This window comes from Durio zibethinus, chromosome 8, assembly GCF_047325235.1.
Source record: "Durio zibethinus cultivar Kanyao isolate XHJ-2024 chromosome 8, ASM4732523v1, whole genome shotgun sequence".
NCBI lineage: Eukaryota > Viridiplantae > Streptophyta > Magnoliopsida > Malvales > Malvaceae > Durio > Durio zibethinus.
This window is the reverse complement of record NC_143169.1, coordinates 21,128,878-21,141,508: the sequence shown is the minus strand read 5'-3', so window position 1 is coordinate 21,141,508 and position 12,631 is coordinate 21,128,878. Positions and strand designations below refer to the sequence as shown.

At 29.4% G+C, this 12,631-nt stretch overlaps 1 pseudogene across 1 annotated transcript; it reads left to right on the top strand.

Moving 5' to 3' along the window:
- The first annotated feature begins 150 nt into the window (after positions 1 to 150).
- Positions 151 to 8,953, top strand: LOC111278666 (glyoxylate/hydroxypyruvate reductase A HPR2-like; annotated as a pseudogene). The gene is made up of 3 exons (XR_016344027.1): positions 151 to 694; positions 2,933 to 3,226; positions 8,530 to 8,953. The product of XR_016344027.1 is annotated as a glyoxylate/hydroxypyruvate reductase A HPR2-like (transcript).
- Positions 8,954 to 12,631: the final 3,678 nt, after the last annotated feature.

Genomic DNA, 12,631 nt, shown 5'->3' with positions numbered 1-12,631 from the left:
TTCTTTTTATATCATTCATGTACAAAATACTTAAAATTATTACATTAAATTTATTTTTATAACATCAAAAATATATATTTTATAATTTTTATCCATATATATATATATATATATTCTTAAACTAATATAAACTTTTTGGCAACATTTCCTTCCAATCTCTTGTAAAGGTTCACAGCCCGGAATCAATCATTGTCACTTTTCTCTCTTCACTTCCCAATCTTTTTGGGCTTTAAAATTCCACTGCACTCTCTCTCAGAATTCAACCAAATATGGAATCTATTGGAGTTCTCATGGCTTGCACCATGAACTCTTACCTTGAACAAGAACTCGAGAAGCGTTTCAACCTCAGGTTCTGGACGGGTCCGGAGAAATCAACGTTCCTGGCTACTCACAAAAACTCAATCCGGGCTGTTGTCGGAAACTCCTATGCCGGTGCCGGTGCCGGTGCTGAGCTGATCGAGGCGTTGCCCAAGCTGGAAATTGTTGCCAGCTTCAGTGTGGGGCTTAATAAGATCGATTTGGCAAAGTGTAAAGAAAAGGTTATCCGAGTTGCAAATACCCCTGCGTTTTGACTGAGGACTTAGCGGATTCGGCGATTGGATTCAGGTTGGCGGTGTTGAGGAAGCTTTGTGAGAGTGATCGGTATGTGAGGAGTGGCAAGTGGAAAAGAGGGGGCTATATGTTGACTACTAAGGTTCGTTGACTCTTTTTTTATTTTTGGCATAATTGTGCAGTGTTCGTTTGTTTGATAGTAGGTAGTTCGTTGAATTCGTTTTGGTTTGTTAGTTTTTGTGTGTTTGATGATTTTTTTATGATATTAGCTTTCCTAGGCTGATCTTGGAATCTGCTGAATTTGTTCTTTGCTTAACTGTTTATCATGTGCTCTTATTTTGGGGGCGTGAGTAATTTTTTTATAGTAAAAATAAAATTCATTTTCGTTTGAATTGGTACTGGATTATTCTTTGTTATTTGTGTTGCTTCTAGTAGATTGTGTGTTTCTAATTAGTGGGTGGGTGGCGCGGTCTCTCGTCAGTGTTGGTTTTTGTCTGAAATAGAGTTTGATTTTAGGATGATGCTTTCCAGAATAATTTCATCTGTGGAAGTAATGAACGATGGTTTCAGACTTGTATTCATGCTTGGAAGTGTATTTATTATAATTGTTCTGTATTGAATTGGTACATTTTGTCCTAAATCCTATTTGAAGTTCAAAGTGGATTAACTGCATATCATTGTACCAGCTGGGAAATAAAAATAGATGCTTGCTTCATGGTTTTTAAATTGAATCCTTGTATATTTATGTATCATGATGGTTGTTTTCATCTTGCATAAAGGCTCTAGGTCTGAAAGATTCGGGGGATTGAAAAACTTGCTTATACTATTTTCAATATATTTGGTATAAAGATGCAACGGTATGCTTGTAATCACGATTGGTTGGTTATATCTCTAGCCTCTTAAGTAATTGCTTTCTGGTGGCTGCATTAGTTAATTTGGTGTCATCCAGGTGTCACAAACAATCAATAGACTTTGGTATCTTATGCCAAATGGTTATGCTAGCGCAGTTACTGAATTTCACCCTGTGATATTTGTTTTCTCTTTTTTTATTTCAGCATGATCAGTACATTATGGTCATTCTTAATGATCTATGGTGTTTTATATGATGAACTAATATTGGAATGTTTGGTAAGTCAAAAAAAAAAAAGATGTTAAAAAGTCTTTAGAGGCCTGTTGACAATGGTCCAAATGCTTTATTGGGGTAGTTCTATTGAAAAAGAAAACGAATAGTGTTATGATAACTTAGTGATATAATTCTTGAGCTTGCCACACTAATGTTCGAAATTTGTGATATTTGGCCTACTTAAAATGGAGATAGATATGGCTTTCATCTTGTTAGGATAATGGGAGCTCAAGTGATTTTAGGAATGAGTATAGTGGTGAATATAAACTGCTTTGGAGATAGGTTACAAACTAATTCAGGATTGCTGTTTCTTCTAATGGTCATAGTGTTGAGAATTTACTGAAAATGGAATACTGATTAGCTATTTTCTGAAGAAACATAGGAAGGTGATTATGTGCCTCATTATATTTCTTTCCATTGGTATTTCCTGTTTATTTTCTATAAACTAGCTTTCTTACTTTTTCAACTTATTAGAAATTAGTGCAGAAAGCAATGGCATTAAGCTCCAGTTAGAGTTCTGCAGCTGTGGCCCTTTTTCTAATGATAACATACCTCTTTATTTGTTTTAATGAAACTGAGAAGCTAACAATCGTAGTGTATATTCACACACTATTCTCAAATCATTGAGTACAAACCTTTCTACCTTTCATGAGGTTTTAATTAGTCTTTCATTAAGTGGGATAATAAGTCTGTTAACTGCTTTGTCTATGCTTGTACTAAAAATCATTCAATTAATTTGCTTGCACAAGTACGACCATGGACCACCTATTTGAGAAGGGTGCAGCTGTGCATGCTTATCATATTGCCCCAATATTTTTAAGTGCTTTTACTCACCTTTGAGCAGTTTCTTTCTACTTTCTAAAGAAGAGAAGTTTCTTTTGCTGGGATTTTAATCTCTTTCCTTCTAAGATTAAGAATAAGAAGATTAATCATTTGCTCTTTTAGATTGAGAACAAGAAGTTTTTTGTTGTGCTCGGAGTCCATTGGTTTGGAAAATTTTAAAGAAGCTGTGTCTTGCACAATAGTGACTTTTGACTGTGCGATGAAGCTTATATCTTAGCTATCATAATGTTTTGTCACATTTTTTTTTTTTATGATTTCCTCCGTTATGAGAACATTAAGATTGAATCGCATCCTTCTTAATTGGTTTTTCTTATATATGTTGCATCAGATTTGAGGATACCACATTAAAGGGTTCTGTTACCCTTCCTTTGTTTTCAATCCCTTGTAACAAGTACTATTTTTCCATTATTTCAGTTCACTGGAAAAAAAAGTTGGCATTATCAGGCTGGAAAGGATTGGCATGGCAGTTGCCAAGAGAATCGTAGCATTTAGCTGCCCTATTAGTTACTACTCTAGAGCAGAGAAACCAAAAATCAAATACAAATATTATCCAAGTGTTGTTGAGCTAGCTGCCAATTGTGATATCTTGGTTCTGCTTGTCCACTAACTGAGGAAACCCGCCACATCATTAACAGCGAAGTCATTGATGCTTTGGGTCCAAAGGGTGTTGTCATCAACGTCGAGAAAGCCCTCATGTTGATGAACTTGATACTTGATGTTGGGCCTGAAGCAATAAACATAACAATGTAGAAGCAATATATCGCAATAAACCCATAGCAATAGACAACAATGAATAATAAAAAATACAAAAAAAAATAAAACATATCAAGATTTACGTAAAAAATCCTTCAATGGAGAAAAAAAAATCACGGACTACTAGAAAAATTTTCACTATTAAATAATGGATATACAAAGTTTCTCTTTAATTAAATTAGAGCTAATCAACAAATAAAGAGACATAATTGGAGAAATCTTATCAAATAGGTGACTTAACAAATATACATTAGATTTATTCTTAGAGAGCTTCAAACTTGATCTTCACCGTTTAGAATGTAAACTCTAAATTATAAACTTGCTGACAAAATTTTAGTTCAATCGGATCACATATCGACTCAATTCAACTAACTTTCTTTTTTCTCTATTTTTTTGGCTTTTCTTATTTTTTTTTTTGGTTTGCGACATCACCTTAAAATAGTCGCATTTCTTTTTATTAAGTAGCTACGGTTTTATGTAAAAAGAAAGACAAAGGCTATGGCTTTTGATAGGTTCAAAACCAATTACATGGGGTTAGACTTTATTTTTCTAACAATCTCCTCTTGCAGTCCCATTAAGAGGAGATTTATCACAATAACAGTTTCATTTGGAACTTACCTTGGTCAAGAAACTCATTCCAGTTAAGTTACTATAAAGCTCAAGCTTTTTCTTGAAAAATATTTTAGTCAACATATTTACTACATTCTCATCAGTATGGACATTCTTCAATAGTATTTGCTATTCTTCGATCACTAAACGTAACCAGTGATATCTAACATCAATGTGCTTTGTTCTAGCGTGGTATATGATATTTTTACTCAAATCTAAAGTATTCTGGTTATCACAAAATATTGCATACTCTTTCTGATTCAATTTTAATTTAAGAAGAAAACATTTCATTTAAAGTATTTTTTTACCTGCTTCGGTTGCTGCAATATACTCAACTTCTATAGTTGACAAAGCAACACATTTCTGCAACTTAGATTGCCAAGACACAATTTTTCTTACAAAAATGAACAAATACCTTGAAGTAGATTTTTTATCATTAAAATTACCTGTTATGTTAGCATTAGTAAATCTTTTTAGAACTGGTTGTAAAACTACATAACTCAAGCACATTTTTGAGGTGCCTCTCAAATATTTAAAAATTTATTTCATTATTTCTCAATGAACTTTTTTTAGATTAAAAAAAAATTTACTCATTACACCAACTGTATGAGCAATGTCAGACCGTGTACAAACTATAAGATATGTTAAAGAATCGACTGTAGAAGAATAAGAAATACTAGACATAGCTAATTACTTTTTCTTAATCATTGGACAAGATTTGTTACTTAGATGAAAATGATTGGAAAGTGGATTGCTAACTGATTTGGCATGTTGCATGTTGAATCTACTAAGTATCAGTTCAATATACTTTTTCTGTGACAACCACAGATTTCAACTTTCCTATCCTAGATAATGTCTATATCAAAAATTTGTTTTGTTAGACCTAAATCTTTCATGTCAAAGGACTTAGATAATTGTTCTTTCCACTTGCAAATCATACTAGCATTTTGTCCCACAATCAATATATCATCAACATATAATAAAAGAATAATGAAATTACCATCAAAAAAATTTTTGACATACACACAAGGATCTGTTATCATTTTTTTATAGTTATGGCTCACCATAAAAGAATCAAACTTTTTATACCACTGTTGCGGAGTTTGTTTCAAGCCATACAAAATTTTTTTCAGTTTACAAATTAAGTGCTTTTACCCTTTTACTTCAAAATCTTCAGGTTGATTCATATAAATGTCCTCTTACAAATCACCATGCAAGAATGTAGTTTTAACATCAAGTTACTCAAGCTCAAGATTCAAACTAGTTGCTAATCACAGCACCACTCAAATGGAACTCATTTTTACAATTGGAGCGAAGATCTCATCAAAATCGATGTTTGGTTTCTGAGAAAAAATTTTTTACCACCAATCAAACTTTATATCTCATTGGTTTGTCATCATCCTTTTTTAACTTGAACACTAATTTATTTTTCAACGACTTCATCATAAGTATCATTTTTTCGTAATAACTTTATCTTTTCTTTCATTGCTTTTAACTAGTGCTCTCTATTCAAAATAGTTTGCACATTTTGAAAGCTCTTTTTTCCCCTCACATTGGTAATTAAAATAAAATTTGAATTTAGATACATGATAGATGGCTTGTGTTCACTAGTAAAGCTTTTTGGCTAAAACTCTATACCATCTGATGCTGAAGGTAGCACCTTTTGCTTAACATTTTCTGGTGGAGAGGATTGCTTCTCCTATTCAAAATTGATTGCATCTGGCTCATCATTAACTATGATTGGTTCATTCATATCTTCAAGTTTTGTTTCTTACTTATTTTCATCATATTGTGATTTTTTCTTGTGGAATCTCTGTCGATATTAAAACATCACACTTAACAGTAACCCATATAGTTTTTTCATTTTTTTCAAGGTTTGCTATGGTTTTTTTTTTATGGAAGATCACATCTTTGCTTTTGACTGTCTTTTTCTTCATTGGATCTCATACCTTGTAGCCAAATTTTTTATCAACATATCCTACAAACACACACTATGTGACTTTATTGTCAAGCTTTAACTTCTGATCTTTTGGCACATGCATGAATGTTTTACACTTGAAAATTTTTAAATGTGAGTATGAAGCATCAATCCCTGTTTACATTTTTCTAGAATGTCAAAGTTCAAAGGAACTGATAATGATCTGTTAAGCAAATAACAAGCTATGTTGACTGCTTTACCCCAAAATGACTTTGGTAATTTTACCATCCGCAACATACATCTGATTTTTTTCATAATGGTATAGTTCATCTTTTTAGTTACACCATTATGCTACGGTGTTTCAGGTTCTATCATCTCATATATGATATCATACTTTGAATAGTATTTTCCAAAATCTTTGGATGTATATTTTTCAACATTATTAGTTCGAATATACTTTAAGGGTAACTCTATCATTTTTTTCATCATGAGATGAAATTTTTACAAATATGATAATACCTAGCTTTTGTTTTTCAACATATATATTTAAGTCTTACGTAAAGCATCATCAATAAAAGTAACAAAATATCTATTACCACTTAATGACTTAACCTTAATGAGATCATATATGTTAGAATAAATTAATGATAATATATATATATATTTTAAAAAATCTTATGAAAAAAGCATTTACGATGCTTACCAAATAAATAATGATCACATGAATTGAAAGACATACTTTTAGTCAAGAAAATGAGAGATTACTTTGTCAAAATTTGTAACCTCTTCTTACTCACGTGTGCTAGCCTCTTCTGTCATAAGTTTGCTGAAGTATCATCTTCAATTGCATTTATCTGGTTGTTGTTCAATTGTATCCATGTCTTATACATTGTGCAACATAAATTTTCTCTTGCAATTACCATAGATCTTTTGAAAAGCTTCTATTGTATATTCTTTTGTCAACTCTCATATTCTTCTTTATCAAGGATATTAATAGCAAGTAAGTTTATTTTATATCTGAAATATACTTGACATTCCTCAAAGTCAATATGCAATCTGTACTAGTTTGTACAATAATATTATCAATCTCAACAATCTGTTACATTTTTTTTCTATCTTAGTGCAATCAAAGTATTTTATTTTGTAAGTTATAAACAACTCTCTCTTAAAAACACAATGATATACCGTTCTTATATCAATTATCCACTTAATGTCAGGATTATCAACATAATTACAATCATCATGTGTACAAATCAAAGTAATTGAATTACTATCTGAATTCACTGCTGTAATATTGTTATAATCTAAACTCTTATTTTTCTCATCTTTTCGCTCTTATTTCAAGATTTTACAATGTCATTTTATATGATCTGCTCTACCACAATGGAAGCATTTCACTTTATCTTTGAACTTGGATCTATGTTTAGATTTATTATGGCCTTTTGAGTTTTGACATTTGTCGATATTTTTATCCTTATTTTTTGTGATCAGAGTTTGATTCTTAGACTCTACATCTTTTCACCTTATTTCTTCATTAAGCATACTATATTTTATCATATTTAATGTCACATTGTAATCAGAAACTGAATTAAGAACAATCACAACTATAATATTCCAACTATTTGACAATGAACTTAAAAGAAATATCGCATTCATTTCATCATTCATCTTAAGCTCCATAGTAGTTATCCGATTAAATGTCTTAAAAATCACTTAAATTCTCTGTAATCGATCGTCCATTCTTGTACTGTAAAGTTGCAAGTTTTTTAACAAGCATAATTTTATTCATATCTATTTTTCTTTTATATAATGATGTCAAGTTTTTACAAATAATTTGGGCATCTACATGATGAAACATATTAATATCAACCCATTTTTTGATCGTAGCCAACATCTTTTTCCTTAACTTCTTCTAGCTTTTATCTTTCACATCTACTAGTTTAGCCAAATCACTCAATATCGACTCATACAAATTTTTGCAGTATAAATGATCTTTCATCATATGTTTTCAAATTAAATAATTTGATGCTGTCAATTTTATCATGAAATTTGTATTACCCTTTATAATCTCAAATAGAATTTACTTTTGTCTTAGGTTATTTTTGTATCGTTGTCTTAAAATAACCATTGTTCTGATACTACTTATTGGGCCTGAAGCACTAAATACAACACAAAAACAATATATCATAATAAACCCACAATAAAGATAACAATCAATAATAAAAAATACAAAAAAATAAAACATCTCAAGATTTAAGTAAAAAACACTCTAGTGTAGAAGAAAAAATCATGGACCATCAGAAAAATTTTTACTATAAAATAATGGATATATAAAGTTCCTTTTCAACTAAAACTAGAGTTAATCAATAACTAAAGAGAGACAATTGAAAAAATCTCATCAAATAGGTGATTTAACAAATACACTTTAAATTTATTCTTAGAGAGTTTCAAACTCGATTTTTACCTTGTAGAATGTAAAACTCTTAATTATAAACCTGTTGACAAGATTTCAGTTCAATCGGATCGTAAATTGACTTAAGTTTAATCAATTTTCTATTTTTTTCTCTTTATTTTTTTGGTTTTTTTTTTCTTTTCTTGATTTGCGATACTATCTTAAAATAGCTTCATTTTTTTTTATTAAGTAGCTAAAATTTTATATAAAAAATAAAATCAAACCCTATGACCTTTGATCTGCCTAAAACCAATTGGACTGTACCCATTTTCCTAACACCTGAGTTGGTTTTGCATTGGTTGAACGCCGATTAGGAAGGTGCTGGGCTTGACATGTTCGAACACGAGCCCGAAGTAGCAGAAGAGCTTTTCGGGCTCGACAATGTGGTGCTCTTACCTCAAGTGGGAAGCAGAACAGTAGAACCCCGCCAAGCCGTGGCTGATCTTGTCATTGGGAACTTGGAGGCGCACTTTCTAAGGAAACCGCTTTTGACTCCCGTGGTTTAGTGGTACTATTAATTAATTGCGAGCTTCGTATTGCTCCTCTCATTTATGTTTTCATTAATTTAAGGACATTTTACCCAAGAAATATGTCTAGACGAATGTTAAACCTTCTTGTGTGGTTTCAATGTTAATCGCAAAGTCATTGATGCTTTGGTCCGAAAGGTGTTCTTATCGACATTGGATGAGTTGAGGTGCACATGTCCATGAACCTGAACTTGTGTCTGCATTCCTTGAAAGGCAGGTCGCAGAGGTTAAAAAAAATGGAAAAAACTCAAAATTGATTTTAAATTACAGTGTTTGATTCAGATATTTTTTTTATTTGATTCGAATTAAATTTAGATATTAAATATATATATATTAAATTTAAATCATACTTTTGGATTTGAGAAGTGAAAAATAAAAAAAATAAATTATATATTTTTATTAATTTATATATATTTTAAATTTTTATAAAATAAAGTAATTATTTTATATATAAATATATTAAAAATTATATTAAAGTAATATATAAAAACAAAAAAACAATAGATTTCAAATATAATGGATCAAATTGAATGGAAAATTTTAATTCAGATAGAATTAATTTAAAAAAAAGATTATTTAAATTCAGATTAAATTTTAAAATTTTGTAGTATTATATATTATCTAAAAAAATAAGCTGAGATTCCAGTCATTACCATCTCTGTTGGAGCTGGACTTGATGTATTCGAAAATGAGCTTGAGGCGCCAGAGTAACCTTTTTGCAAGAGAGACAGTTGTCCTAAGGCTTCATTCACTCGCAGCATCAGTGCAGTGTGATTGAACTCTTTCACTGCACTAGAGCAATAATTCTCTAACGGTAAACAATGGTCCAGTGAGCTACTCAACTGGATCATTTACTATAATATCATATATATATTTTTTATTTTGTATTTATATTTAAATTAATTAATTTTTTATATTTTACTTGTTTAATATTGTTTTATTAAATTTTAATTGATAAAAATATATTATTATCAATTTTAAAAATATATATTATTTAACGTAAAAATAATTTTTAATCATTTATTAATTTTATAAATTTTAAATAATTTAAATTTTTTATTATATACAAATTTTAATTTAATGATCATTTTTTATCTTATTACAATTCACTTCACTATTACTATTATATTTACATTCAAACACATATCTCATCATAAATTTTAATTTTATTATTATAATGACTAAACTCACCGCTACTCTTATTATCAATCTTACCGGAATTAATCTCACAATTCATTCAAAATGGACCACTGGTGTCTCACGTGTGTAACGCCACTGAGGAAACAAGCCCTTGTTGACTCTGTTATATCATTTTGGTCGCGATGGGTACACATGTTAATTTTTCATTGGTTGAATGCAAAATTGATAATTCATGTATGTATAATATAAAATATTAATAATTTATATGTTCATGTCATTAATATAAAAATATGAAATTTATTTTTTTAATTTTATTAAATTTATATATAATTTTAATTAAAATTTTAAATTTGCCGCATTTATAAACTTCATTTGTTTTATTTTTATATTTTATTATTGTATTATATTTTAATTACCAGGTATTTGAATGTTGCGTCTTCAATTTTTATTAATAATATTAAAGATTGAGGTAAATTGATATATAAATTCAAAGATGAAGTATCTTAATAATATTTTTTTAATATAGATATTACTTTAGATGATATATAAATTGAAAGACGAAGTATCTTCATAATATTTTTTTAATATAGATATTACTTTAGATATTTTTCAATTATTCGATCACATTAATCCTTCCATTTTTTTGACAAGGAAACTAATAATGACTTTAGCTGATCAACCACAACTCTGCTCGTGTACTTCAATTCCATCCCATGAAATAGGAATCACAATATTGTGCAGAGGTTAGTTGCCCCAAACTCATTCATCCTGAAGATTTAACTTTTTCCAATTACAGCTAAATCCATAGGCAATGTTGATCCAAATGCTTGGATTTTGGGGTGCTTAAGCAGACCTCAAAAGTCTTATAAAATAACACCCTGAATTTGTCTTCCTTGCTATGCTTTTTATGAATCTGTTCAATGGGGAAAGCAAATGGACTGAGAGTCTGAGAGCTGCATTAAATACAATTTGATGCAAAAAGAAAGAACAAGGAAAAAAGGAACTTCACTGCACTTTTACCTCTTGGATTTTTTTCCTTTTTCTTCTTCTTCAACTTTTGCCTGAACAAAGACTACAACAAATCATGAAACAGGGCATTGGCATCAAGGAGAGGTGGAAGATGAAGCCCCTTTAAAGATGAGGAACTTGAGTCTCTCCAATGAAAGTCCCTTTTGAGTGAGTGAAGAAACACCCAAAATTTGAACCCACCACACATTGCCACCCATTCCCATATTTGCTATCAAACTCCTGCCAAAAAGAAAAATTAAATCCATAAACAGAAACTTCAGCTGCAACACAAAGACATAGAAAATTTAAAGCAAGAAAAAAAAATGAAAGCATCAAACTTAAACCAGAGGAAAGCAGGTCAAGTTTTGTTTATGAAAAAGAAAAAAAAAGGAGAAAAGGGTACTTTCTTACTTTAGTTTTAGGGAGTGAGATGGAGAAAAAAAAAAAACATTTTTGATATTAACCAGCAATGAATTTGCAGTCAAAGACATAATAGAGATCCAGAGCATGAGAAGCAGAAGACAATACATAGCTTGAATCTGCATCTTCAAAGGCATGTCTGTGTCTTCCACCAAAGCTTTTTGCTTTTAACATGTTTCCTCTCTTTCTGTCTTACAAAAACCAAAAAAACAAAAAATCCGGAAGTTTGGAAATTTTGTCTTAACAGCTGGTTCTTATCTTTAAGACCCATAAAAGATTGTCCCATATCTCATTCCTTCCCAGGTTACGAACCAACAAAAGTGGAAGAGATGCAGGCTTTTTTTAATTCCAAAGGCTTCTTCTCTCTTGTTTTTCCGAGAGTGAAGGAATGAGTAGTATACTTGAATGCAAAGAATAGGCCGGTGCATTTGTCAACCATTTTTCCCTTATCTCTCCTTACTTTAACCTTGTTCTATTCCTTCGCTGTTGAAAAAAAAAAAAACGATATTTTTCATATTTCTCTCTCTTAGTTGTGTCATGGTCATTGCCCATTGGTTAAAGATGGTGGCGGCTACCACTCGAAAAAAGTTAGTAATGACTCCAACTAAAATTAAAAAAAAAAAAACCTAAATACATCCCAACTTTTACTTTTTATAGTTTAAAAAATAATAAATTTTTATGAAATTTTAATTAAATATTTAAACTTTTAATATTATAAGAGATGATAAAAAAATATAAAATCTAATCAACATTTGAAAGTTAAAATTTATAAAAGTTATACAAATAATATTATTTAACATTACATAAATTTATCGAAATCTAAAATATTAATAAAAAACCTAATCATGTTTAGTAGATGAAAAAACTTTTTAAAAGAATTTAGTTTAGTTAAAATTATTATAAAATTTTAATAATTAATACAAAAAATATTTATTAAAAAATATGAATTTTAAATTTTAAAAAAATCAAAGTACTAAAATTAATTTTTTTATTAATTTTAAAATTTATGATTTTTTAATAATAATTTTTTTATCACACTAATTAATAAAAATTTCAAAAAAAGTTTTCTTTTTTGTAATTTTTCTTAAATTTTCACTATTTCAACTATATGATTTTCCGAAAATTTATTTTTGAAAAAATGTATAACTTTTTGGAAGTTTATTTTCAAAAAATTATATGACTTTCAATACAATATAATAAATTTTTATTTTTGAAAAATTATAAAAGTGCAAAAAATTATAAAAAATAATTAAATAACTTCACTTATAAAATTTTTTTTAAATTAA